The 27,544-nt window shown below is 40.4% G+C and overlaps 1 protein-coding gene across 3 annotated transcripts in view; it reads right to left on the reverse strand.

Annotated features, from left to right (window-relative positions):
• Gtdc1 (glycosyltransferase like domain containing 1) overlaps positions 1-27,544 on the reverse strand; it is a 331,796-nt gene that overhangs the window by 265,301 nt on the left and 38,951 nt on the right. For 2 of the 3 annotated variants that reach the window (XR_009378775.1, XM_059260434.1), the window contains exon 3: positions 19,248-19,376. The gene's annotated coding sequence lies outside the window, so the exon portion shown is untranslated. Of the gene's footprint in view, positions 1-18,917; positions 19,198-19,247; positions 19,377-27,544 lie in introns of those variants that run through there. The other variant, XM_059260436.1, reaches the window with a different exon arrangement.

Consider the following 27,544-nt stretch of genomic DNA (forward strand, 5'->3'; position numbering starts at 1 on the left):
AGGAAGGTATCCTGGTTAACTTTACTGTCAACTTGACACACCTGAGAAGAGAACTTCAAATGAAGAATTGCTTCCATCATATGGCCTATGGACATAACTGTGGGGCATTTTCTAGATTGCTCATTGATATAGGTGGGCCCAGCTCACTCTGAACAGTACCATTCCCAGGCAGATGGGCCTGGGCTGTATAAGAAGGGCAGCTAAGCAAGCCAGGGAAAGTTAAGTCAGTAAACAACAATGCTCAATGGTCTCTGCTTCAAGCTCCTGCTTTGGTTTCCCTCAGTGATAGACTATAACTTATAAACCAAATAAGCTCTTTCTTCTCCCAAGTTGCTTTTAGTCAGTATTTTATCACAGCAACAGAAAGCAAGCTAAATCAGAAATCTTACATACCATGCTGTTGGTGAGACAATTTAAAGCTATTTTTAATGTTTTTCCAATTATGAATTTCAATGATCTCTTAAGTACACGTTTTTGCAAAATAACAATTTTATATCCACATATGACTTTAATTATCCCTGACAAATTTATTCTTTGATTTGAGATTTAACGTTATACTGAAAAATATCAGTCCCTTATTCCATGATTTAAATTAATAAAGTCTTGATTATAAGTTTCAAATGCAAACAAATACCCTGTAACAAACAATTAAGTACATATGAAATTTTTATTTACTTACATTTTTATAAAGTTAATATTCTATGCTAAATAGCAAATTAAAATTGTGATTTTTGTGTGTGTGGGAGAAGTTCCATGGTTTAATTCCACTAAGAAGTGAAATATTGATCCTTTCTCAACTGTTTGCAGTTATTTGTTTCTTGAATTTCAAACTATACAATTTGCTTAGGAGGGTGGAGACAGGCAAATCTCCAGAGTTCATTGGGCAGGCAGCTTAGCCATTTGACAAGTGTTGAATTCAGTAAGAGACCTTGGCCAAGGGATAAAGTAAAAGGCAATCCAGATAGTTACCAGACATTGACCTCTTGTCTCCACATGCATGCATATATGTCCAAATGCAAAGATGCATAGATACAGACACATCTACTATAAGCACATGCGCACACACATGCACACACACACACACACACACACATACTCAAAATTAGCAATGGATTAATTCTATTTAATTCAATTTGATGACATTTTTAAATAGGATAACATACTTATGAATCAATAGAAAGTTTTACAGCAGAATATCATCCATGACTCAAACTACTGCCCTAGTCTGTTATACATCCATGTTCCCAACACATGATTCTCCATAAACCACCATTAATCTTTCCAAATATAAATCTGAAATTGATGATATAAAATAAGGATAAAATCAAGCACTCTGTAAATGGCAGGTTCCTTTTTTTTGGTCCGCCTCCACTCTCTTCATTACAACTCAATTTGATCCCTCTCCTGAAACTTGCCCAGACTGCATCACAGCAGTATCAACTACCCACACTCACACAGGTAGTTTGTTTTCTTTTCTGTTAGTTCTCACCATTAGCTCTCTTTTCCCTTCTCTTTTACACTTGAACTTTTACAAAAACTTTTGCTCATAAATCACTATTTCTATGAAGCCTCTCCCCTCTCTTAAAGACAATTTCCACTCTGCTCTGTACTCTCAAGAGCAGTAGGATTATACTTTTCAGTCTAATGTCATGTCCTTCTTCTCTGTAAAGCTAGGGAATTCCTAAGGATGGAGACCATGCCATTATTTTGTTGGGATATATCTAAGTATGACATAAACATGGTTATTCCCAGGGTTCTGTTGGACTGAGAAATCAAGGAGACAAAGTACATTTCTTCTGCTTTCAAAGTAGCATTTCTTTTACTTATAAATTCTAACAAACATGCTAGCAGAACTGTACTTGTTGCTAGTCAGTTCCCATTACTCATGAAATAACTGATCTCAAACAGCAAGTACATTTGAACATCTCTTACACTCTCTTTTCAAATATGGACTGTTTTTTTATTAATATTCACAGAACTCAGAATTTATGAGAAAATAACAGGTTTTTTTTTCCAAGTCAACAGGTGTGATGGTTTTAACCCATTGTTACAAAAAAATTAGCAAGGACTGAAGAAATGGAACACACAGCATAAACAAGTGAATTCTAAGCTAGTGTGAAACTCTTTGTCTAAGACAATATCTGCAAGTATCATAAATTTAACAATCAGTTGCAGATTTCTATTGTTTGATTCCTTATCATTCTACTTTAATTCTGTAAGCACAATTAGGATAAGAAGCCAATTCCCTTACTATCAATCTCCAGATCCCGTTCCACATTTAATAATTACACTTTTATTTAATGTGGAAGTAAAAAGGCATTTTTAAATACTTTCTGCTGACTATGATTCATTTTATAAATGTTTGACAAGATGAATAATACATATGAGTTTTCGAGATGGCATTTCTCCAATGGCTACCATCTCACTCAAACAGGCTATAAGTCAGTCCAATGGGAGAAAATCAGACTGTCTGACCCATGTAAAAATTAACAGCCAAACAGAAATATCAAAATGTGTCACAGAATCACAAATACAGAAAGTACTGACACTGCCTAACTAAATCTTTTATAAAAGAAGAAATGATATTGGCAGGACAGAGTAAATGAAAAGCAGAGATTTAAATCCACATGTTGTCCCATTATATTTTACTACAGAGAAATGATATGACCTTAGTGAAAGGCATATTAAATATTTTAGACTTTGGAGTTCCAAGATTATATATAAATGTTTAAGAATTATTACTAATACATGCATAGCAGTACATATTACATATATTTGTGGAATGAAAGTATCTATACAATAACAAATATCTTTATCATATATAGTATTTAACAATGCCTTCCAACAGTTTGTAAGCTTGGAACAGCAGTAGTATAGGATACATAAAACTAAATATCATCCATCTAGGCTGGGAAAAATTAAATTTTTGCTCCGATCCTCTCGATCTCTTTTAGAGTTCTACATAGCATTACTCCCATCTTTCCCTCTCCAGATACATACAAATATGTTCTATATAGAATAAATACATCTTATAAAAACTAGAATTAGAAATAAATAAACATATAACAAGACAGGAAACAGTCCCAAGGCAATAAAGAGATTGACTACATAGCTATGTTCAAAATAGCAAGTAACTACTGAAAGACCCCCAGCCTCCCCGCCTAACATAGCTTAGCTCAGCTGTTTTTGAATAAAGCCTGAGAGGTACTGAGGAGTTCAGTTAACGGACATGGAATAAACAGAACATTTGTGGTTAGCCACCTGGCCCCAGAGCGAGGAACTAAAAGGTCAGAAAAACACCCTGTACCCTAGACAAAAGCTAGGCGTGGCGAGCTCGGGGAGAAACCACGAGCTGACCTGGGTTTGAACCTGGCCTCATTTGAATCATCCAATCAAAACCCTGTAACCAGGCTTCTTGCTTCTGTACCCGAGCTTCAGCTGCCCGACCCTATAAAAACCCTCTGCTCCAGCCCGTGGGCGCGCCAGTCCCTTGAGCTTCTTGAGAGACTGTGTCGCCCCGGGTACCCGTGTTCCCGAATAAAGCCTCTTGCTGTTTGCATCTGATTCGTGGTCTCGGTGTGATCCTTGGGCGAGGGTCTCTCCTGAGGGAAGACTGCCTTCGGGGGGTCTTTCATTTGGGGGCTCGTCCGGGATTAGAGACCCCCTGCCTCGGGACCACCGACCCACTGTCAGGAGGTAAGTTGGCCGGCCACTATCTGTCTTGTCCCAGTCTGTCTACTTGTCTTCCGTTTTCGTCGGGCGCCCTAATTCAGGTCTGAGTCGGTGGGGGCTGAAGGAGCTGACGAGCTCGGACTTCGCCCACCGAAACCCTGGAAGACGTTCCACGGGTCACTGAAGTCCCCTCTGGGGCACGGTTTTTCGGGGCCTCTCCCGTGTCAGAAGGATACGTGGTATTGGCAGGGGACGGAGATCGAGGTTCCTCCACATCCCCGTCTGAGTTTCTGCTTTCGGTTTTACGCCGAAGCCGCGCAGCGCGAATTTCTGTCGTCTGTCTTGTCTTTTTGTTTATCATTACTTGTCTAACACTTCTTTATCTAGAAACCACCATGGGACAGACCGTCACCACCCCACTGAGCCTAACCACGGACCACTGGTCCGATGTTAAGGCCCGAGGAAACAATGAAGGTGTCATTGTCAAAAAGAAAAAATGGATCACCCTCTGCGAGGCCGAATGGGTCATGATGAATGTTGGCTGGCCGCGAGAAGGATCCTTTAACCTCTCTCTTATTTCACAGGTGGAGGGCAAGGTTTTTGCCCCTAATCCTTATGGACACCCCGACCAGGTCCCATACATCGCCATCTGGAGATCTCTGGTCGAAAATCCATTTCCATGGGTCAAGCCTTTCCTTCCACAGCCCCCTCCAGTCTCTGGGCCCTCTGCACCCCTCAACCCGGACTCTTCCCTTTACCCTGTGCTCCCTCACAAGGAGACTCCCAAGCCCCCTGTCCTCCCCCCGGACCCTAACTCCCCTCTCATAGATCTCCTGGCAGAGGAGCCCCCTCCCTATCAGGCTGGACCCGCTCGGCGACCCGGAATGTCATCCCAATTCCCGAATGTCATCGATGCGGCTTTTCCCTTGACTCGCCCTAACTGGGATTTCAATACGCCTGAAGGTAGGGAGCATCTACGTCTCTATCGCCAGTTGCTCTTAGCGGGTCTCCGAGCGGCCGCTAGAAGGCCTACCAATTTGGCTCAGGTAAGGAATGTGATACAGGGAAAGGAAGAGACACCCGTTGCATTTCTAGAAAGATTGAAGGAAGCTTATAGGATGTATACTCCGTATGATCCGGAAGATCCAGGTCAGGCTCCAGGTATTATCCTATCATTTATCTATCAGTCTAGTTCAGACATCAGAGCCAAATTGCAGCGGTTGGAGGGTTTACAGGCGTTAGGGTTGCCAGACCTAGTGAAGGAAGCAGAGAAAGTATTCAATAAGAGAGAAACTCCTGAAGAGCGTGAGGAAAAGAGATAGGAAACAGCATAGGGAGATAAAGAAAGTTCTGGCCGCCGTTGTATCTCAGGGACAGCGGAGAGAGGGAGACAGGTCGGGAGAACGAAGGAGGCCACCCCTAGATAAAGATCAATGTGCTTACTGCAAGGAGAAGGGACACTGGGCCCGAGAATGCCCCAAGAAGCCACAAGGACCCCGCCGGCCCAAGCCCAAGACCGTGGACCTCCTTAGTCTGGAGGACTAGGGGGGTCGAGGCCAGGAGCCCCCCCCCCGAGCCTAGGATAACCCTCAAGATCGGGGGGCAGCCCGTGACCTTCCTGGTTGATACTGGTGCTGAACATTCAGTCCTAACTCATGCCGGAGTGCCTCTTAGCCGGCATTCTGCACTGGTGCAGGGGGCAACTGGAAACAAGAGATATTATTGGACTATCGAGAGAAAAGTCCAACTGGCTTCAGGGCAAGTAACTCACTTCTTTCTGCACATACCTGAATGCCCCCCATCCGCTGTTAGGACGGGACCTACTAACCAAATTAAAAGCGCAAATCTATTTTGATGAGAAGGGACCGAGGGTCACGGGTCCTAAAGGAGACCCTCTACAAATCCTTGTCCTCAATTTAGAGGAAGAATACCATTTGTTTGAGTCAGAACCCCCGGAGAAATCACCTGAGGAGCTACAGAACTGGTTGAGAGAGTTTCCTCGCGCCTGGGCAGAGACTGGGGGCCTGGGGTTGGCACGCGATCAGCCACCGCTGATGATCTCATTAAAGGCCTCCGCGACTCCCGTTTCAATCAGACAATACCCAATGTCACGGGAAGCTCATGAGGGAATCAAACCCCATATCCGGAGGCTCCTGGACCAAGGGGTGCTGAAGCCCTGTCAGTCCCCATGGAACACCCCTCTCTTGCCTGTTAGGAAACCGGGGACAGGGGACTACAGGCCAGTCCAGGATTTGAGAGAGGTCAATAAGCGGGTGGAGGACATACACCCCACGGTGCCTAACCCACATAACCTTCTGAGCACCCTTCCGCCGACTCACGTCTGGTACACTGTACTAGACCTGAAGGATGCTTTTTTCTGTTTAAGGCTACACCCTCAGAGTCAATTACTGTTCACTTTCGAATGGAGGGACCCTGAACAAGGGCTCTCGGGACAACTCACCTGGACTCGGCTCCCTCAGGGCTTCAAGAACAGCCCAACCCTCTTTGATGAGGCCCTGCATGCAGATTTGGCCGGGTTCCGGGTCGAGCACCCGACCCTGACTCTGCTCCAGTACGTGGATGACCTACTTCTGGCAGCCAGAAGTCGGACCGAGTGCCTGGAGGGCACTCGGGCCTTACTGGCCAGACTTGGACAGAAGGGTTATAGAGCCTCGGCCAAGAAAGCTCAAATATGCCGAGATAAGGTTACCTACCTGGGCTACACCCTGAGCGGGGGGCAAAGGTGGCTAACAGAAGCAAGGAAGGAGACGATAATCTCCATTCCCCCTCCTCAGAACCCCCGCCAAGTTCGAGAGTTCCTGGGTACGGCTGGGTACTGCCGCCTTTGGATTCCTGGCTTTGCCGAACTGGCAGCCCCATTATACCCCCTCACTAAACCAGGGGCCATGTTCCAATGGGAAGAGGAGCATCAGAAAGCATTCCAACAGATCAAGAAGGCCTTACTTGAGGCCCCGGCTCTGGGTCTGCCAGATCTTACCAAACCCTTTGAACTGTTTATAGATGAGAACTCGGGCTTTGCTAAAGGGGTGCTGGTGCAAAGACTGGGACCTTGGAGGAGACCTGTGGCGTACTTATCCAAGAAGTTGGACTCGGTGGCTACAGGATGGCCTCCATGCCTCCGCATGGTAGCAGCCATCGCCATCCTACTTAAGGACACCGGGAAATTGACCCTGGGCCAGCCCCTGACCGTGCTGGCCTCTCATGCTGTGGAGGCCTTGGTCCGACAACCACCGGACAGATGGCTTTCCAACGCCAGAATGACTTATTACCAGGCCTTACTCTTGGACTCGGATCGAGTCACCTTCGGACCAGTAGTCTCCCTTAACCCCGCCACCTTGCTGCCACTACCTAGTCCCTCTGTAGAACATGACTGCCTCCAGATTCTAGCTGAGGCACATGGCACCCACCCTGACCTGACGGATCAGCCGCTCAAGAATCCAGACGTCGTCTGGTATACAGATGGGAGCAGTTTCCTGGAAGGAGGAGAGCGCAAGGCCGGAGCAGCCGTCACCACCGAGTCCGAAGTAATATGGGCCTCGGCACTCCCGCCTGGGACCTCGGCCCAGCGAGCGGAATTGATCGCTCTCACGCAAGCTCTCCGGATGGCAGAAGGTAAGAAGCTTACTGTGTATACAGACAGCAGATACGCCTTCGCCACTGCACATGTCCATGGTGAAATCTACAGACAAAGAGGACTGCTGACATCGGCGGGTAAGGAGATCAAAAACAAAAAGGAAATCCTGGACCTCCTAAAGGCCCTATTCCTTCTGCTTCAGCTCAGTATTGTCCATTGTCCAGGACACCAGAAGGGGGACTCTCAGGTAGCTAGAGGGAATCGCCTGGCGGATTTGACCGCCCGGACAGCGGCCTCCCAGCCGGCAGGAGATAGCCAGTTGATGGCTATACAGGAAACCCTGGAGCCTCCTCAATCCAAGAGAGAGCCCATGCCATACAGCCCCGAGGATCATGAGCAGGCAAAGAAAATGGGGGCGGATTGGGACTCTCAGAGGCAAGCCTATATGCTAGGGAACCAGATGGTCATGCCAACCTCCCATACCCGATATATGCTGAGGTTCCTTCATGCGCTGACCCATTTGAGCAAGAATAAAATGAAGACCCTACTGGACAATGAAAATACTGGGACTGTGCTATTAAACCAGGACCGGGTGCTTCAGCAGGTATCTTCCACCTGCCCAGCCTGTGCTCAGGTCAATGCAGGAAAGATTCATCTAAACAAAGGGGCTCGTCAACGAGGGCATCGCCCAGGTGTACATTGGGAAATAGACTTCACAGAAATTAAACCCGGACTCTATGGGTACCGGTACCTCCTGGTCTTCGTGGACACCTTTTCAGGATGGATTGAGGCATTTCCAACCAAGAATGAAACGGCTAACGTGGTAACAAAGAAACTGTTGGAAGAGATCTTCCCCAGGTATGGGATGCCTCATATATTGGGGTCGGACAACGGGCCTGCCTTCGTCTCTCTGGTAAGTCAGAAAATGGCCAAATTATTGGGGGTTAATTGGAAACTCCATTGCGCATACCGCCCCCAGAGTTCAGGACAGGTAGAGCGAGCTAATAGGACAATTAAGGAGACTTTAACCAAATTAACGCTTGCAACTGGCACTAGAGATTGGGTGCTCCTACTTCCCTTGGCTCTTTACCGAGCCCGGAATACTCCTGGGCCGCACGGCCTAACCCCTTTTGAAATTCTATATGGGGCCCCACCTCCAGTCGTGAAATTTCTCCATCCTGATATCTCATCTTTTGCCACCAGCCCCACTTTAGAGGCACATCTACAGGCCCTCCAGCTGGTGCAGGAGATCTGGAAACCCTTGGCTAAAGCCTACCGAGAGCAGCTGGACAAGCCGGTGGTCCCCCACCCTTTCCAGATTGGGGACTCCGTTTGGGTCCGGCGCCACCAGACTAAGAATCTAGAGTCACGGTGGAAGGGGCCCTACACTGTCTTGCTGACCACCCCCACTGCACTCAAGGTCGACGGGATTGCTGCATGGATCCACGCCTCTCATGTGAAGGCTGCCGGGGAGACCGACCCAGCAGGATCCAAAGAATCAACATGGACAGTGTACCGCACACAGAACCCCCTAAAAATAAGGTTGGCCCGCGGCTCCTCTTCCTCCCCCTCTTCTTGCTCTCTGTCTACCCCCAGGGGACTAGGGCGGCAGAGAGCCCGCACCTAGTCAAGAAACTCACTTGGCAGGTCATCTCACAAACTGGGGAAACGGTCTGGCAGACGACCGCCCTTCATACCCCCTTTACATGGTGGCCCCCCCTAACCCCTGACTTCTGTCAGTTGGCATTGAATTCGGGACTCTGGGGGGTTGAGGGCATTAAGCTTGATGCCTTAAACTCCTCCACCCACCCGGGGGGGGGGTGCATTGGCCGGATCCGGGATGCCGTCACCCTCAAGCAAGATGTAGATTCGCCCAGTCGGACTTTTATGTCTGTCCGGGGGATGGGAGGGGCTGGGCCCTCGCCAAGAAATGCGGGGGGGAAGGAGATTTCTTCTGCGCCCAATGGGGCTGCGAGACCACTGGCGCAGCATATTGGAGTCCTAGCTCCAGCTGGGACCTGATCCAGACCAATAGAGGTTTCAGGAAGGCTACAGGCGGGGGGTCTTGCTCAGCTGGGTCCACCGAGGTCAGCCGATTCGAGCCCGGGCTCTCACTCCCCCTAAATATAACTTTCACTGGCCCGGGGAAGGCTGATAGAAACTGGCAACGGGGGCGCACTTGGGGGCTCAGGTTATATGAAACCGGATATGATCAGGGCGTAAGATTCACTATCAAACTTAAGATTGAGGAGGCCTCCGCCCCTATAGGCCCCAATCAGGTTCTCTCTGACCAGAAGCGCCCCTCCTTACCTGTTCCAGCACCCCCGAAGATTACCCCTCGACCCGGTTCGATTACCAGCCCAGGTATAACTCCGGCCACTACCAAACCGCCCCGGCCAGGAACCGGAGACCGGCTCTTGGGTCTGCTAGCAGGGGCTTACCAGGCCTTAAATGTAACCTACCCAAATAGAACGCAAGAATGTTGGCTATGTCTGGTTTCCCAACCTCCCTACTACGAGGGGATAGCAACCCAGGGTAATTATATTAACACTCACAGTCCCCCTCCGAGCCAATGTCTAGGGACAGCCCAACATAAGCTCACAATCTCAGAGGTGTCAGGACAAGGACTATGTCTAGGGAGCGTCCCCCGCACCCACCAACACCTGTGTAACCGCACCCTATCCATAAGCGCTGTCTCTGGTTATGTCACCGGCCCTAATGGTACCTATTGGGCATGTAATACTGGGCTCACCCCCTGCGTTTCAGCCTCAGCCCTCAATGCTACCTCTGATTTTTGTGTGCTCATCGAGTTGTATCCAAAGATTGTTTACCATACACCAGAGGAGATTTACCCACACTTTGAGATGAGACCCTATCGGTATAAGAGAGAGCCGGCGTCTCTCACTCTGGCCCTATTATTGGGGGGGCTGACTATGGGAGGAATAGCAGCCGGGGTAGGGACAGGCACCACCGCCCTAATGGAAACCCAACAATTCAGACAGCTCCAAGCGGCCATGAATCAGGACATTCGGGACCTAGAGGAATCAGTAAGCGCCTTAGAAAAATCCCTGACCTCCCTCTCTGAAGTAGTGCTCCAGAACAGAAGGGGACTCGACATTCTATTCTTACAGGAGGGAGGGTTATGTGCCGCCCTTAAAGAGGAATGTTGCTTCTATGCGGATCATACTGGGATGATAAGAGATAGCATGGCTAAGTTGAGAAAACGATTAGAACAGAGACAAAAATTCTATGAAGAGCAACAGGGATGGTTTGAAGGATGGTTCAGAAGGTCCCCCTGGCTCACCACCCTCATTTCCACCCTTCTGGGACCCCTTCTGATTCTATTACTCCTCCTGACGTTTGGGCCCTGTATCCTAAGTAGACTTGTCCAATTTATCGGGGAACGCATCTCTATTGTTCAGACTTTGGTATTAACCCAGCAATACCAAAGGCTCAACCAGATGGAACTCGAGTCACGTCACCAATCTTCCCCATGAATGGAGGATTCCATTCCTGAGATAAGAAAATGGGGGAATGAAAGACCCCCAGCCTCCCCGCCTAACATAGCTTAGCTCAGCTGTTTTTGAATAAAGCCTGAGAGGTACTGAGGAGTTCAGTTAACGGACATGGAATAAACAGAACATTTGTGGTTAGCCACCTGGCCCCAGAGCGAGGAACTAAAAGGTCAGAAAAATACCCTGTACCCTAGACAAAAGCTAGGCGTGGCGAGCTCGGGGAGAAACCACGAGCTGACCTGGGTTTGAACCTGGCCTCATATGAATCATCCAATCAGAACTGGCCTCATTTGAATCATCCAATCAAAACCCTGTAACCAGGCTTCTTGCTTCTGTACCCGAGCTTCAGCTGCCCGACCCTATAAAAACCCTCTGCTCCAGCCCGTGGGCGCGCCAGTCCCTTGAGCTTCTTGAGAGACTGTGTCGCCCCGGGTACCCGTGTTCCCGAATAAAGCCTCTTGCTGTTTGCATCTGATTCGTGGTCTCGGTGTGATCCTTGGGCGAGGGTCTCTCCTGAGGGAAGACTGCCTTCGGGGGGTCTTTCACTACTAGTGCCAATATCAAAGTCTACATCCCCTCAACCAAAAAGACATAATAGTTGATTACACCTACTATCACATGTACAAGGCACATCTGTATGATAATTATGTACCGTTAATATTATTCACTAGATATTAAATGCCATGAGCAAACCAAAGAGATTCGCTTTCTTACCATGTATACTTGCACTCAGCAAACAGGAAGTATGTTAGGTCAATGAGAAATAAAACACTTTGGTCTTCACAATTTCTTCACAACTGATACAAGACCTTTACCATCAACCATAAATAATTACTTATCATTACTACTAGTTATTACTTAGGAAAAAAAACGAATGCACAAAATCTATGATGATATATATACAAGAAGCAGCATCCTAACCTTATTTAAAATGTGACACTCCAGTCCAAAGTGTTCAAGGCCCCAGCTGAGAGATTTAGAAAATATGTCCCTTGCCACAGGAAACTTTTTTGCCTAATATTCTTCTATAATATTACTTAACCCAAGGACAAGCAAGGCTATGTTATATAACAGTTTTCTCAGAGATTGAACATTCCATCTCTCATGAGAAACCCCTTAAGACAGCAGGTAAACAACTCATAATAGCTTCAGGAAGTCCCTGAAATTGACCAGATTCACTAGTTCACTCCTTCCCCAAGACTATTTACACAGAAGAGACTACAGAGAGTCACTCTTAGAGAAGACAGTTGCAAAGATGACTTTCAGAAAAGACAAAAAAAACTCTAAGACCAGAACAGCTGCCTGGAAGCAGAAACCAGATGAGCTGCCTGGAAGTGGTTTAGACCAACTGAGTCACTTTTAAAGAACACTCCTCAACCTGTAGTTACCTGCAAGCTGTGTGGTATGCTCCATGTTCACAGACTTTGTGAGCTGTCGCTCATGCTAGGGTTGACTTTGGTGATACAGCTGTTTCTGAGCTATTTTTGCTGTAACCCTGTGGTGATATATTGTGTACCTTAATAAACTTGTCCCTGGATCAAAGTAGAGTCAAGCCACTAGATTAGAGAAGAGGTCAGGGTGTGAGTGGTGGCACACACCTTTAATCCCATCACTTGAGATCTCATGACATTGCTTGGGAAGCACATAGGCCTTTAATCCCAGGAAGTAATAGGGCAGGGCAGAGAATGGTATATAAGGCTTGAGGAAACAAGAACTAACTTTCTGGAGGCTGAGGATTTCATACAGGTAAGAACTAGTGGCTGGCTGCTCTGCTTCTCTGATCTTTCAGCTTTCACCCTGATATCTGACTATGGGTTTTTTATTAAAAGACCATCCAAGATTCGAAGAATATAACCCTTTACACATATTCCTGTAAATAAACCAATAAAACTCATAGGTTCATCAAATTGAACTTTGGTGGTATCAGTAGTTTAGTCTGTTGTGGACTTCCTATCTGGAATGAGTATATGTGTCTCTTACATCAACCCCAGGAAAGTCTTGTCATACAATAGCTATGACCTGGGAGGAATCAATTGGTCTAATCATTAAACTACCATTTTTTATTAGACAGTATCATTATTTTCATAACTTAGGTTAGCCTTATTAGATATTTAATCCTATACTGGTATTTCAAGTGAACTCTGACTCTTATGCACACCAAGAGAATTTTAATAAAATGATTAACACATTTGTATCCACACTGGCACTATTCAGTCTCGCTTTTAAGAATTCAGTCCATGCCGGGTGGTGGTGGTGGTGGTGGTGGTGGTGGTGGTGGTGGTGGTGGTGCATGCCTTTAATCCCAGCACTCTGGAGGCAGAGGCAGGGGGAATCTCTGTGAGTTTAAGGCCAGCCTGGTCTACAAAGCGAGATCTGGAACAGGCACCAAAACTACACAGAGAAACCCTGTTTCGAAAAGAAAACAAAAGGAATTCAATCCATATGAACTAAATAAAAAGCTGTTGAGAAGTTACTCTCTCCAGGTGGACAGTACATGCTACATTCTGTCAGTTCTGAAACAGATATAGTAGTGTTACTCTAACACCAAAACATTCTCAACATTTTGTTTGATGTGCAGTATCCCGAGCAAACAGAGTCATCACTTGCTAGAGATGTTGAAAAAAAAACATGGCATTAAGTCTGAAATTCTGGACTTACTTCCAAGGAAAACATGAAGCAGAAACCATACTACAACTATCTAATTTATCCCAGAGGAAAAGCAAATTGACAAAAAAAAAGGGGGGGGTGCAAAATTCTACCATCTCAGGAAGCAAAGGCATATGGAAAAGGAGAAATTCTACAAAGGATTAATGAGCTAAAAATAGGGGGAAAAAAAGATATACTTAAATGCATCATGGTTAAAAATCTTCAATGTTTTCAATATTCTCTTTGCTTCACTAAAAATCATTCTTCCAAACAGATTAAGCTGCATAAGAAAGTATGAGGTGATGCTAGTATTTTTCTCTAAGATCTAAATTAATAAAACTGAGTTTTTAAAGTAGTAATACTTACTCTAATCCAAAATTTCATACAATATATAAATGTATATGTAGAAATGGTTAAAAGTACATTTTCTTCTCTTCACTACACCAGCATTTTTTTTCTATCCATCATATTTTTAATAGTATTCTGACTTGTAAGTGGATTAGTACACCTGCTAAGAGATTAAGAAGCCAACATCATGGGCCAGTCATGGTGGACCACATCTATAATCCCAGCATTCTGGAAGCAGAGGCAGACAGAGCTCTGAGTTCAAGGCCAACATGGTTTACAGAGTAAGATTCAGGACAGCCAGGGCTACATAGAAAAACCCTGTCTCGAAAAATTTAAAAAAGAAAGAAGAAGGAGGAAGAAAAAGGGAGAAGGGGAGGAGGAAGAGGAAGAGGAGGAGGAGGAGGAGGAGGAGGAGGAGGAGGAGGAGGAAGTAGCAGCAGGCAACATCAACATCAGGAGAACAATATACCACCTAGAAGGTATCAATTCTAAATTAAAAATAAGTGTTTGTGAACACTTTGTAAGTGTTAAGCTTAAACACAGTTTAAGCTCTAGACCTGAGTAAATTTGTTATTAATTCATGTGGTAATGAAAGCTGAATCACTACTTTTAAATATCTCAAAAGGCATATTATTAGCTACTCACTACTATAAGAAAAAGAATCAATCTATTGATAACAGTCTAGAAAAATAAACTCAAGATAATTAAGATTAAAACTCTTACGTAAATAAAAGGCTATGCAAGTGTCTGTGTATAATTTCTAGAAAGTCTATTTTCTGTTTCTTCAGAGAAAGCACAAAAGACTTATAACCTGAAATTCATTTATACCAAACAAAAGGTAAGGAGTGATAACTCAAAGTTTCCTGAATGCAGCAGCCATCATGGGACTGATCTATTCAGTAGCCCTTGTCTGTCAATACTATTTCTTCATCAACTGGTTTCTCAATGACACAGTCCCTTGACAAATATTTTGTTCAATAAAGTAGGAAAACTACAGCACACAATATTCTTTGCAAAAGTCATAGATTGGATCTTTATTCAAAATGAATTGTGGTGATTTGAATAGTGATGGCCCCCAAATACTCAGGTGCTTGAATTTCTGGTTATAGGGAGTGGCACAATTGGGAGGTGTGGTCTTGCTGTAGGAAGTGTATAACTGTGGAGGCAGGCTTTGAGATCTCCTTTGCTCAAGCTATGCCCAATGTCGCACACAGTGGGTTCTGCTGCCTGCAGATCAAGATGTAGAACGCTCAGCTGCTTCTCCAGCACTATGTCTGCCTGCATGCCACCATGAAGATAATGGACTAAATCTCTGAAACTGTAAGCCAGCCCCAATTAAAAGATCTTTACAAGATCTGCTGTGGTGATGGTGTCTCTTCACAACAATACAAAACCTAAGACAGTAATTTTCAATTTTGTGAACTATAGTTTCAAATGAGTAAGGTTATTAGGTGTTAGGTAATTCCAACCCCCATTTCTATCATATATTTGATATACATACACAGTCACATATAACCATATATAACCATGTAGAAAACTATACCTAAGACTATAAACCCCTATTGAAGTAAATTATATTCCTGGTCAACAAACCACCTAAATCATTTTAGAGAAACAGTCATTGAAACCCTAAAATGAACGGCATACTATGCTGTATTTTCTATAATAGCTACTCTATTGAACATAGTACACTCTTATCTTATTGTGATTCCCCTAGTTCAATGCTGTAATGCTCACTTCTCTTCATTATTTCTAGATTGTACTTCCAAGAAATGAATTTAAAATATAAGATAAATTCAACATGTTTTCACAATATATGCTTGCCAACATGTATTGCATTACCTGTCCCAAGTCTTTCTACATCACAAACAAGCACAAGTGATGGAAAATTGTCAGTCATCTACAAAGCAAATGAAAATAATCTGTATTTTTAAATGTAGATTTAATGAATGATACTACCTAATCTATTGACATGCAAGATTAGCTTTGAAATATTGTATCCTGTTACCAGGGGGGGAAAAAAACCCACAATGAAAACTAATGCAAAGGATTATAACATTTATTTAGCAAGACCACTCCTGAACAATAACCTACAAAGTTATGAAGTCTCTTTATTGTAAACCTCCTTTCCTGAACTAAAAACAATCAAGAGGTCTGAAGTGATTAAATCAGAGCTTAAGAGCTCTTACTGCACTTTTCAAAGGACCTGGGTTCCATTCCCAGGATCCACAAATGCCTGTAACCTGATTTTCATGGAATTCAATGCCCTCCAGCCTCCACCAACACCTGCACTCACAGTACACAGAAAGCCAGGCAAGCACATAGACATACACATAAAAAATTTTTTTAAGAAATTAAGTCAAAAGGGCTGGAGAGAATGTCAGCGATTAAGTGCAAGAACTGTTCTTCCAGAGAACCTAGGTTCAATTCCCAACACCCACATGGCAGCTTATGACTGTCTATAGCTTCAGTTCTAGGGGATGTCACACCCTGACACAGACATACATGCAGACAAAACACCAATGTGCATAAAATAAAAAAAAAAAAGTCAAGATATTCAAGATTAAGGATTTCAAAATTAAATGATTATTGGGAGAAAATCATGTTGAGGTATACTAAGTGTAACTAAAAGTAAGCATTCGAAAAGTGTATTATGAAATGAGATATACCATCAAATCCAGAGTAAGAGTACACACACAGAGAGAAAGAGAAAAAAAATAATCTGTTTATTATTTTACTAGGACTACAAGCCATTTTGCCTTTCTGTTTCATTTTATTTCTAAATTTGAAGTTAAAAGAAACTATATTTTTTGTTAAGTTTAGGACAGAAAGCCAAGTTCTTTGAAATAACAAACTACTTCCCAATAACTGAAAGTTTGCTCCTCTCCAGGAGCTTACGAAGGGTTTCTGAAATTATTGTAACTATTATTATTATGAAGAAACATACTTCAAAACAATCAACAAGAGTTAAAACTAATGATGCTATCTATAGAATTCACAACACTGTAATTTGTGTTTGCAAATATTACTTGTCAGGTGCACTAACCAAAAGCAACTCTTAGTGAATTTTAAAATGCACTTGAGTTATTAAATAACTATAAAGAGATGAAGATCGTTATATAATCAAAGATTAAATCTATACTTAGGCCAAGTATGTTAGGAAATAAAACTAATGTATTGATACTTGATAATTATCAGCAGGAAAACAAGGACTGTAACAGAGTACGGAGATTTAAGTAAAATGTTGAAATTAATTTATGCTACAAATAACTAAGCATGGATCTTAAAAGATGAGAAAATATTTAATCAAGACAAAAAACTGAAAAGTTCTAGTTTCATACTTAATTTCTAAAGTGTCTTGCATTGAGAAAGCAAAAACAATAAAAATGTTACTACATAATCATACACGTTACACATGGTAACAAATGAAAGGGATAAGGAGAATATTTAATAAAGAAAGCTTTGCAATTTTAAGACTGCCCCTTCTCATAACCGCTCAGATTTTCCTATGTTAATATACACATAATATACACACAGAAACACTCTCAATAAAACATTACCTAGTATCAACTAAGACTTAGCAGACAAATATTTTAATGTAACCTGAAAATTCTGGTATATTTTACCATTTAAATAGTGTTTCATTTTCTAATAAATAGAGAAATTTGTTCCTGGAAATGTTTTGCAATGCAACCATTTAATCACACTTTAAAACAAAACCTAAAATACAAAGAAAAAAAAACAGAAACTATCACAAAACGTTTATGAATAATTAATTCTCCAGAGAACACAAAAATAACTAATAAAAATAACAAGTATGTTAATAATAAAACCAAAGACAAATCTACTTCATATATTCATAGGGGCATTAAAAATCTATCAATACATAACATTCTATACCACAAAGTAAGCGTGAACTTAGTTGACAAAAGAAACTGTGATCTTTGAAAAGTGTTGTGTGGCATCTTTATCTTTATGACCAATGTGGTGACACTCTGTCCCTGAAAAGATCATCTCAAACATTAATACTCTGACCTCTAAGAAAACTAATATATAAAGTTTATAGTGAGAAAAAATATGTTTTTATAGGTTTCCAAAAAGGAATTCTTATGTCACTAAGAGCCATATAATAATATTGATTTTTTTTACTGCCAAATTACAGTCTTCAGAATTCTAGAAAAATAATCAAAGCAGATTTTCATCATAACTACGATGAAAAAAAAGACTTAACTGCATTACAAAAAGCAAGGAATCTCTTTATAAATTTTGAGCACAAAAATGAAATGATATTAAAATTTAGGTTACCTTTAAAGTATTCAGTATCCTAAAACTGACCTTGTAAACTGGGTCAGATTGACACTCGTTCTGATTATCTGTCAAACATGAATTCAGCAACAGCTTGCTTCTAAGACAGTGAATCATTTTTATGCTACTCTCTCATTTCTTTCCACACTAGACACAATGTTCAATGTATGGAAATATGACATTAATTCTTACAAAAGAATTTTGAAAATCAACTAGAATATTCAAAATATTCCATTGTTTCAAATGAAAATAGATTGCTTATTGAAGTGACAGTGTTTCATTAAATTACTTTAAAAATTAAGCTTCGCCGGGCGGTGGTGGCACACGCCTTTAATCCCAGCACTCGGGAGGCAGAGCCAGGCGGATCTCTGTGAGTTCGAGGCCAGCCTGGGCTACCAAGTGAGTCCCAGGAAAGGCGCAAAGCTACACAGAGAAACCCTGTCTCGAAAAACCAAAAAAAAAAAAAAAAAAAAAAATTAAGCTTCTGTCATAGTTAGGATTTCTATTGATCTGATGAAACACCACAACCAAAAAGCAAGTTGTGCAAGAAAGGGTTTATCGATGCCGGGCGGTGGTGGCGCACGCCTTTAATCCCAGCACTCGGGAGGCAGAGTCAGGCGGATCTCTGTGAGTTCGAGGCCAGCCTGGGCTACCAAGTGAGTTCTAGGAAAGGCGCAAAGCTACACAGAGAAACCCTGTCTTGAAAAACCAAAAAAAAAAAAAAAAAAAAAAGAAAGAAAGGGTTTATCTGAAAATGCCTAAGCATTCAATTTAAAAAAAAAAAATTAATCCATGATTAGATTTCACAGGAACAATATATAGAAAACAAAATTTACCTTTATGTTCTAAGAGCAGAAATGATATGAGAGCATAAAACTCATAACAATAACTCTATCACCTTTTAGATAAGCCTGCCAAGAAATAATTCTTGTCAATTTCAGCTGTTCTTTACCCATCATTCCAATCAGTGAATACTTATTGTGCCTCCAGTCTGGGCATCATTATTTCAGGTTTGGGAGATAAATTAGGTGACAGCACAAATAGTCTTCTTTTCAAAAACAACTTCAAATAAATATGCCAAATAGGAAAATAATACAGAATACTAGATGACAATGATTAATAAAGGTTAAAATGAGGCAGATATCTTGTATAAGGCTGTCACAAACCTTTTACTGATGATGTGATGACCTCTAAACATAAACCAGAAGAGATGGAAAGAGATCTGTGGATAGGGATCTAAGTCCTCATCACCTGAAGCCAAATACACTCTTCAGAGAGCAGGAAGGTCTGTATGACTGAAAAACATGAGCAAATTTATTCTATTTATCAAACATTTATTAAGTTCTAAAAGTTATACTAAATGTTTTGTTATAAATAGATGATAGAGATATATTCACTGGCCTCAGATGTACATATGCTTACAATACAGAATGATAAATATCGTAAGGCAATTGAGCTGGCTCTTCCAAGAGACCAGAAAATCAAAGGAAGATGCTATCTATGGAAATCAGTGTAGCACTTCCTCAGAAAGTTAGAAATAGATCTACCACATGACCTAACAACAGCACTTCTGGTCATATACCCAAGAAACTCAATTTCCTACTCCAGAGACAAATGCTCATCCACGTTCAGAGCTGTTCTGTCCATTATTAGAAGGGCATGGAAACTGCCTACATGTCCATCAATTGATGAATGGGTATCAAAAATATGGTACCTATACACATGAAATTTATTCAGTTGTAAGGAACATAAAGAAATTATGAAATCTGCAGGTAAATTGGTTAGAGGCAAAAAACAACCATACAGAGTAAGGCTACTCAGGCCCAGAAAAACAAAAACTACATGTTCTCACTGATGTGTGGGTCTAAGTATAAAATATTTAGATTGGTGTGTTTAATTTGGAGGACCTACAGAATCCAGGAAGTTGGAAGGGGAACAGTGGGAAAGAAGAAGAAAAATCTTAATGGATAAGAGGGACAGTAGAATGCAGGTATATGAAGGGGAAAGAAGGAATGATAAGAACAGAGGTTTAAGTTGGTAAGTTGGGAAAGGGATGGTTCCATCGGGTAGAAGATGTAAGGAGAGTTGGGCGGTGGTGGCGCACGCCTTTAATCCCAGCACTCGGGAGGCAGAGGCAGGCGGATCTTTGTGAATTCAAGGCCAGCCTGGTCTACAAAGCGAGATCCAGGAAAGGCGCAAAGCTACACAGAGAAACCCTGTCTCGAAAAACCAAAAAAGATGTAAGGAGAGAGGTAACTAACTCTAATGATACATCCAAATGGTCATAGGTACACCTACTATTTTATAATCTTTGTGTGTGTCTGTGTGTGCACGTGTGCATGCGAGCGTGTGATTAGAACTACCCTATACATAGGCTTATGCTCATCTCAGAAGCCATAGGTTACCAAATGAAAAGTCCAGAGTCAAGTGGAGGAACACCTCTAGATGGTTCCTAAAGACTCACAAAACAATAAAGGCTATTGTTATTGTTCTTGGTTTCCATTAGAACCTAATGGTAAGAACTTACTGCAGAAGATACTACACACATTGGTCACAGGATATGGAGAAGGTAAGTTGGTACTGATGAAAAGCTTCCTCCCTGTTGACTTTCAGAATACTAGAAGGAGCTATTCAGGCTGCTAGGGAAAAACAGCTTCAAACCCTGTAAAATATAATAATGACTAGGGTAGCAAGATATACCCATGGGTGCAGTAATGCCATGAATATTAGTGGATAATTCACCACTTTCTGGTTGGCTTTAAGGCTCACTCTACAAGAAACATATGCCTGCACTGCAAATCTGGCCAAGAACACAAAGCTAGGGAGCTCACAGGCCCCAAGCATGAACCTAACTAGTATAATTTTACTTAATGAACATAGTATCAAATTGCCCTCTAAATTTTAATCTCTCTACTCATTGATTAGTGCCACTTTCAGACCCCTTTGTGCAGCAGATGGGTAGTTAATGTAAAAAAAAACTCACAACTGGTCAAAGTACAGAGGGTAAGTAACTGTGGAGTGCTCAGCCACAAATGGAACATCTATATCAACTTTCTCCCAGGCTCAGCAATTATCAAAAAAGAGGAGACATAAAGATTGTAAAAAAGAGCAGTCCAGGAGGATGTGAGCAAAGAGTATCTTGGGAACATGACAAGACTACTTCAAGCACCAACACACAGTGGCTATGGTTGCCTGCACAAGATCCGAAAAAGATCAAGCCAGTTAATACTCTAGCATGAATAAAGAAGAAAAAAGAAAAAACTGAAAAATTCCTAGAATTAAATAAAAGTAAAAATATAATACACCAAAATTTATGAGCTATGACAAAGACAGTCCTAGGAGCTCTATCAATCCAAGTCTAAGTGCCTCCTCCATCAGAAAAATCAAAGGAAATTCAAGTAAACGATTTACTGATGTACCTAGGAACATTAGGTAAAAAGGATAAACAAAATCCAAAAACCATAAACAGGGAGAAATCATTAAGTCAGAAAAGACATTAATGAAATAGAAACAACAACAAACAATATAAAGACTCAATTAAATGAAGAGTTGGTTCTTTAAAGTGATAAACAAGATTGACAACCCTTTAGCCAAATTAACCAAGAGAAAGGATCCAAATTAATAAAATGAGAGAACAAGGAAATAGAGCAATAGACACTGATGAAATCCAGAGAGTCATTAGGATACACTTCAAGCACCTATATTTCACCATATTGGAAAAACCTGAAAGAAATCATCAATGCCTTAATCCATATGATTAAGTTGTTTGAATAAGAATGTCACCCACAGGCCCTGATATTTGAACACTTAGTTCCCAGTTGATAACACTATCTGGGGAGATTGAGGAGGTATAGCCTTGCTGGAAGGACTACATTACTGGAAGCAGAAGTTAAGATTAAAAGCTGAATCAGATCTGAAAACTTCCTCTGTGCTGTCTGGGTTTCATAGTGCCAGACGCATTATACAAGCCAGTGACATTAAAAAACATCAGTGGTATTATTTAGTAGCATACCCGGCATGCTACAATACCAACCTCACAGACAAAATATGCCCACTACAGCAATAGCAGCATAAAAGTTATGGTGGTAAACCAACCATTTTTGGACTAGATATGAGACCTGCTCAACAGGATGGAAATTCAGGCTTGGTCATAGCCCTAGGGAGGAATTATCTGCTATTGTCCTACTAAATGGATATTCTGTCAAACTGCCTTCTTAATATTTGTTTAAACACATAGATTCATGTTGCTTTCAACCTTAGTCAGAGAAGCTTCTCACTGCAATCATCAGCAGTTACTTCAGAGAATTAGAATTGGTCCATGCTGAGAATATGTGACTTGATTACTGAGCCCTAAATGGAGTAACTATATCAGCCCTTAACTCAAGCTCAAAAAACATGGCAGAAAGAATGTAAAAGCTAGAGGATTAAGATGCCTGAGATGCCATCTTCTGAACATGGCACTGCCAATTCATTCAGGAACTAACTCTAGCTATAGTTATCTACAGAAGAACTGTATCAGATCACACCAACAACATCAGCCAACATTGTACCATGCAGCACTGACTGGTTTCAATGGGTTACAAAAAAAGAGGAAAGAAAAGGAAAAAAGAAAGGACATCAAGAGGGAAGAGGGATGGGCTAAGGGTGCCTGAGGGAGGAGGAAGGAGAAGTTGAAAGAGAAGATGACTAAGATATAGTGTTTACATGTGTGAAATTTCCACTAATAAATTTTAAAGATTCTATTAAAAATAATAATAAAATTTAAGTTAATAATATTTTATTAAGTCACAGAACTTCACCAATTAAAGGTATTACTATATCCTTTAGATGTGTGAGTGATTAATAGCTATAATATAAAGCATTATATTTCTTACATATCCATTCAAACAGTTATTGTTAGAGTTCACATCAATTTACTCAGTTCTAGTTTTTCTCTTCAAACAGAGAACTATCACATTAAAACATAAACACTATGTATTCAAAAAGAAACCAATAGGAAGTGTCTACATAAACCAAGTACCCAGTGAGTTCAAAGATACAATCAACTAACTATACAAAGGACTGAGTAAGTACAATCAGATAACTTTAGCATAGCTTATTCAAATTCTCACTATGCCCGTGTTCCTCCAAAATAAAGTCTAGAAAACTGAAAAACTATTTTTAGCATTCTGAAGGTAGTTACATGACACGGCTTTGTGTCACGTATGCAAATCTCTATGAGCAAGCATGCCTTTCTAAAAGGAGTACACTCAAGGGAGAAGCTTTCTAGCATTCCCTTTGTTATTCTTTCTGCTTGGAAAGTAACACAGTTTCAGTGGTGGAAGTCAACAGGAAAATAAAAGCAAAATTCACCACTAGAGCTCAAGGAAAAAAAAAGTGGTTACCTCAATTCCTGATTATGTCAGTTGCTTACGAACTTTTATAAAAGCCTTGGGGCTTCCTATGATATGAGACAAATAAAACCCTTACTCAAATATTTAAGTTGTTGTTAAGATTGTTTTTTACTGGAGCCAGGGGGCTTTTATCACTCAAAATGAAATATAAGAAGTGAAATTGAAGCCCATGGAGGTGGCACATGCCTTTATTTCCAGCAAAGGCAGAGGCAGGTGGATCTCTGTGAGTTTGAGTCCACACTGGTCTACAGAGCTAGTTCTAGGAAAGCCAAGGGTACCAAAGAAACCATGTCTAAATAAAATAAAATAAAATAAAAATGATAACAAAAACAAACAAACAAAAAGGTAAAATGAATTTTGATTATCCAAAACTCTTTCTGACTTAGGAATGATCTAGTCCTTCCTTGGATATAAGAAATAAAAATATTTCTAAATTCATATTCATATACTTTTCAGTCACCTGGACTACTTTAATATATGTCAAATTCCTATATAGAGCCTGTATGTTCTATACTCTTTATAAGATATTTTCTTTCTTTTCTTAATTAGAGCCTTCAATTCCCAAAATTTTCAAAAGCATTTTAAAGTATGGACTATATCATTCATGTACACAACACACACACACATAATAGGTGACAATGAGGAAAAAGGGGAAAAGGAAGGAAAAGGAAGAGAGAGAAAGGAGGAGGAAGCAAGTATTTTGAAGTACAAACTGGTTTTCCATTACTTGGACATGTTATAAAGAAGGTTCTGTATACTAATATATACAGTATAGTTTTAAAACTGAGAATATTCATTTATACACATATACCTTTGAAATCAGTAATTCAGCTGTTAGATTTTTCCAGCTTTAAAAATATCCCAACAAATATTTTGTATACTACTTCCCACCAGAGATATAGTAATGTCGTAGTTGATCTATGTCTTATCCTAGAAAGTGCTCCTAATAATCTCCTTATATAAATATTCTCTCACACACACATACACATATTCTTCTTAAACAAATTTTAAGTAAGTACTTTTCTTGAAATATTTTTTATGGTAGAGTGCTTAAATGAATCGTTAATTTCAATTACCAATAACTCCATACATGATATTTACTTTTTCTACCTTTTTTTATTCAAATATATTTCACTGTGGCCATTCAAAGGAAAATTACACATTCAAAAAACATGTGAGTTCCTCTCAGTTACCCTTTCAGTGATTGAGGATAATAATAGAGTAAAAACTCACATTCTTCACAGCCTCTCTTTTCTTTTCCCCCCATTTGGTAAAATTTCAACTTCAAATCTCCAGAGCCAAAAAGCAGTGGGTAATATCTAATGTTCTCTAACAGCAGCTTAGTTTTAGGGAGAGAAAGTGGAGTCAGGGCAATATGCTTACTCCAATTTACAAAGAATCAGCATATGGAACAAAGAGTATCTTACTGTATTTCCCTAAAGTAAAATTATAGAAACATAGTAAGTTAGAGAGATAGGAAGTAAAAGGAAAATGAAAAGTTTTAACTATCCCAAAATATGGAAATGGCTAAAGGAGAAATTACTGAAAGTTATCTAGTCCTACATTCTCACTGAAATAAGGTGGGGTATACACAAGCATAAATTACTTTATTCCTCAACATTGTTTGTAAGGACCAGGCTTCCTCTGTGTGACAAACTAAAGCTAGAGCCTTTTCTTCCTGAGACCCCAAGAACAGAAAAAAAGATAATAATCACAGTAAGATAACCAAAGTTGTATTCTTTCAAAACAGGTATTCAAGGATAATCTACAAAGATACATAAAATCTCAAAAGAATAACCAGAGAATATTCACCTATGTTTGGAAGAGCTCCTCAACTTCGGTTTCATCTGCTATTTTCTCTTTTAAAACAATTCTAGAATCCTTGCATGATATTCAATCCCTCCTCTAAGGCCTACTTTTATTCGGTTATGTTTTTGGAGGTGTGCACTAAACATAGAGTTTACAATTAATTGAACAGACAGCATACAAAAGGCTTTAGAACTATACCATATGGTCAGGGAAGAGGACAATCTGGACAATCCCCATTTCAATCTGCAAGCCTGCTCACCTCTATAACACCGAAAAAAAAATAGTAAGATGGAAATGTAAAGGCAGAAATACTGAAACTTCATCATTATCATGCAAGTATGCTTTGGAAATTTTACTGATAAAATATAGTAAGCATCTGCTTTAATTTGTATTCTGAGATTTGGGATGCAACACCCATGCATATAATAAACCAAGGCCACTATTCAAAAGAAACACTATTACAGCAGGGTACGTGTGGGTATTCAACTTATGCTTTGGAAATTTAGGGGGAAAAAAAAACCCACACTTTTACAGAGGCACACTGGCAGGAGCTGATGTGTCAGATGACACATTCTTGGAAATCAAATAAAAGCAATAGGGAAATACCCATTGTTACATGGTGAAGGCCTAATCACATGAACACAGCTGGAACCAATGTAGATCATTCATTAATAAAATTGTATTGTAGTCACCACTTTTTGATGCATTTCAATTGCTGTTATAGCCAAATCCCAGAGTTTCTTTGTTTGGTGCTGGTAAGATTGTTTTAATAGGAAATGTGAGAAGATTTAGGACAAGGATTTTTTTTTAATGTTGTAATACTAAAACTGAGAGTTGCTCAAAAATCTAAATGTCATCTTACCTTGCATATATTAGCAGCAGTTTAAAATATGCAGTGTAAGCCTGAAAGGGGGAACTTATATAGTATTATAGACAAAAAAGTGAGCAGTGTGAGATGTCACAGAAAACATGAAATACTCGTGAAAGTATTTTATAACATCGGGTACAGGAGAAATTCAAAGGTATCAAAAATTACATAAACAGGAATCTAAAAATATCCTCTTGTAAAATAGTCTCTACTGAAATTTGACAATGACTTACACACCCTATGTGTGCCTAAAGAAAGAATATGCATGTGTTGGAACACATAATTTACAAATCATGATTTGGTGTTTTAGTATAATACATTAAACCATCTACTAAAAAAGTTGTGTTTGAAGTTATACTGATTTTTCAAATGAAATAAATCACTAGTTATAATTGAAAATTTAGTACATGGCATAATAAGTTAAAAAGTTAAAAAGCAATATTCATCTCATTGTGTGTTATCTAACAAATTTTCCATGTTTCTACAGATAGTAATTTACAGTATAATTTTTGAAAACCATATCATATCAAACTATAATAGTTCTTAATACATATTCTGAATTAAACAAAATAATAGAGTTTACTGTCTACAATGAAAACTTCGGTAACACTGATCAAAAGTTGTTTACATTTTACAATTCCTAATATATGATATTTCTCCTATGTATCTATGTGTGTATTTCCTAAGTTAATAAAGTCTTACCACAGGAAAAAAATGGAGCATTTAAATAAAACTATCTTTAAAGTAAGTAAATAATATTTACTTTATAGTAGTATCAAATATATCCAATTATACTATCATCAAACCTTGGCACTAGGAATTCAAGACAAAACTATCAAGAATTTAAACTAGACCAAAGTAATGAAGTTTTAGTTGTGTTCCTTCTGATACTGCCATAATCAGAAGGTTAAAATTAGCCTAAATATTCAATCCATGAAAATTGGCAAGCAACTCAGTACTTTTCTGTACTTCCTAAAGAAAAAAAAAAAAAAAAAGAGGTAATCTTAAGAGAAAACACGGGGAGAGCAGTAATTGTAGTAGGTAGTACATAAGCACTGAACATAAAAAGCAATTTGAATGTTTGTTTTGCTAAAGTAATGAGGCAATGTGTTGCTGAACCTGTCTTGAATGAGGGAAAATAACAGGTGAGTTTATTTAATGCATAATTCTAATCTACCCGTTTACTCAAACGCTTTCAATGATTTTTAAATACTTCATAAATGAAAAATACATCCTAGAAAAAAAACTGTTAGATATCACAATCATCTTAATGAATGTATGTAGATACAGTTTCCTATACACACAGCATTTAAAAATGCTTATTTAATAACTCTAGCACAAATCACCATTAATTTTCTTTTTGGTCACATATGTTATGCTGTTACAAGAATAG

The sequence above is a fragment of the Peromyscus eremicus genome, chromosome 4 (genome assembly GCF_949786415.1).
Source record: "Peromyscus eremicus chromosome 4, PerEre_H2_v1, whole genome shotgun sequence".
NCBI lineage: Eukaryota > Metazoa > Chordata > Mammalia > Rodentia > Cricetidae > Peromyscus > Peromyscus eremicus.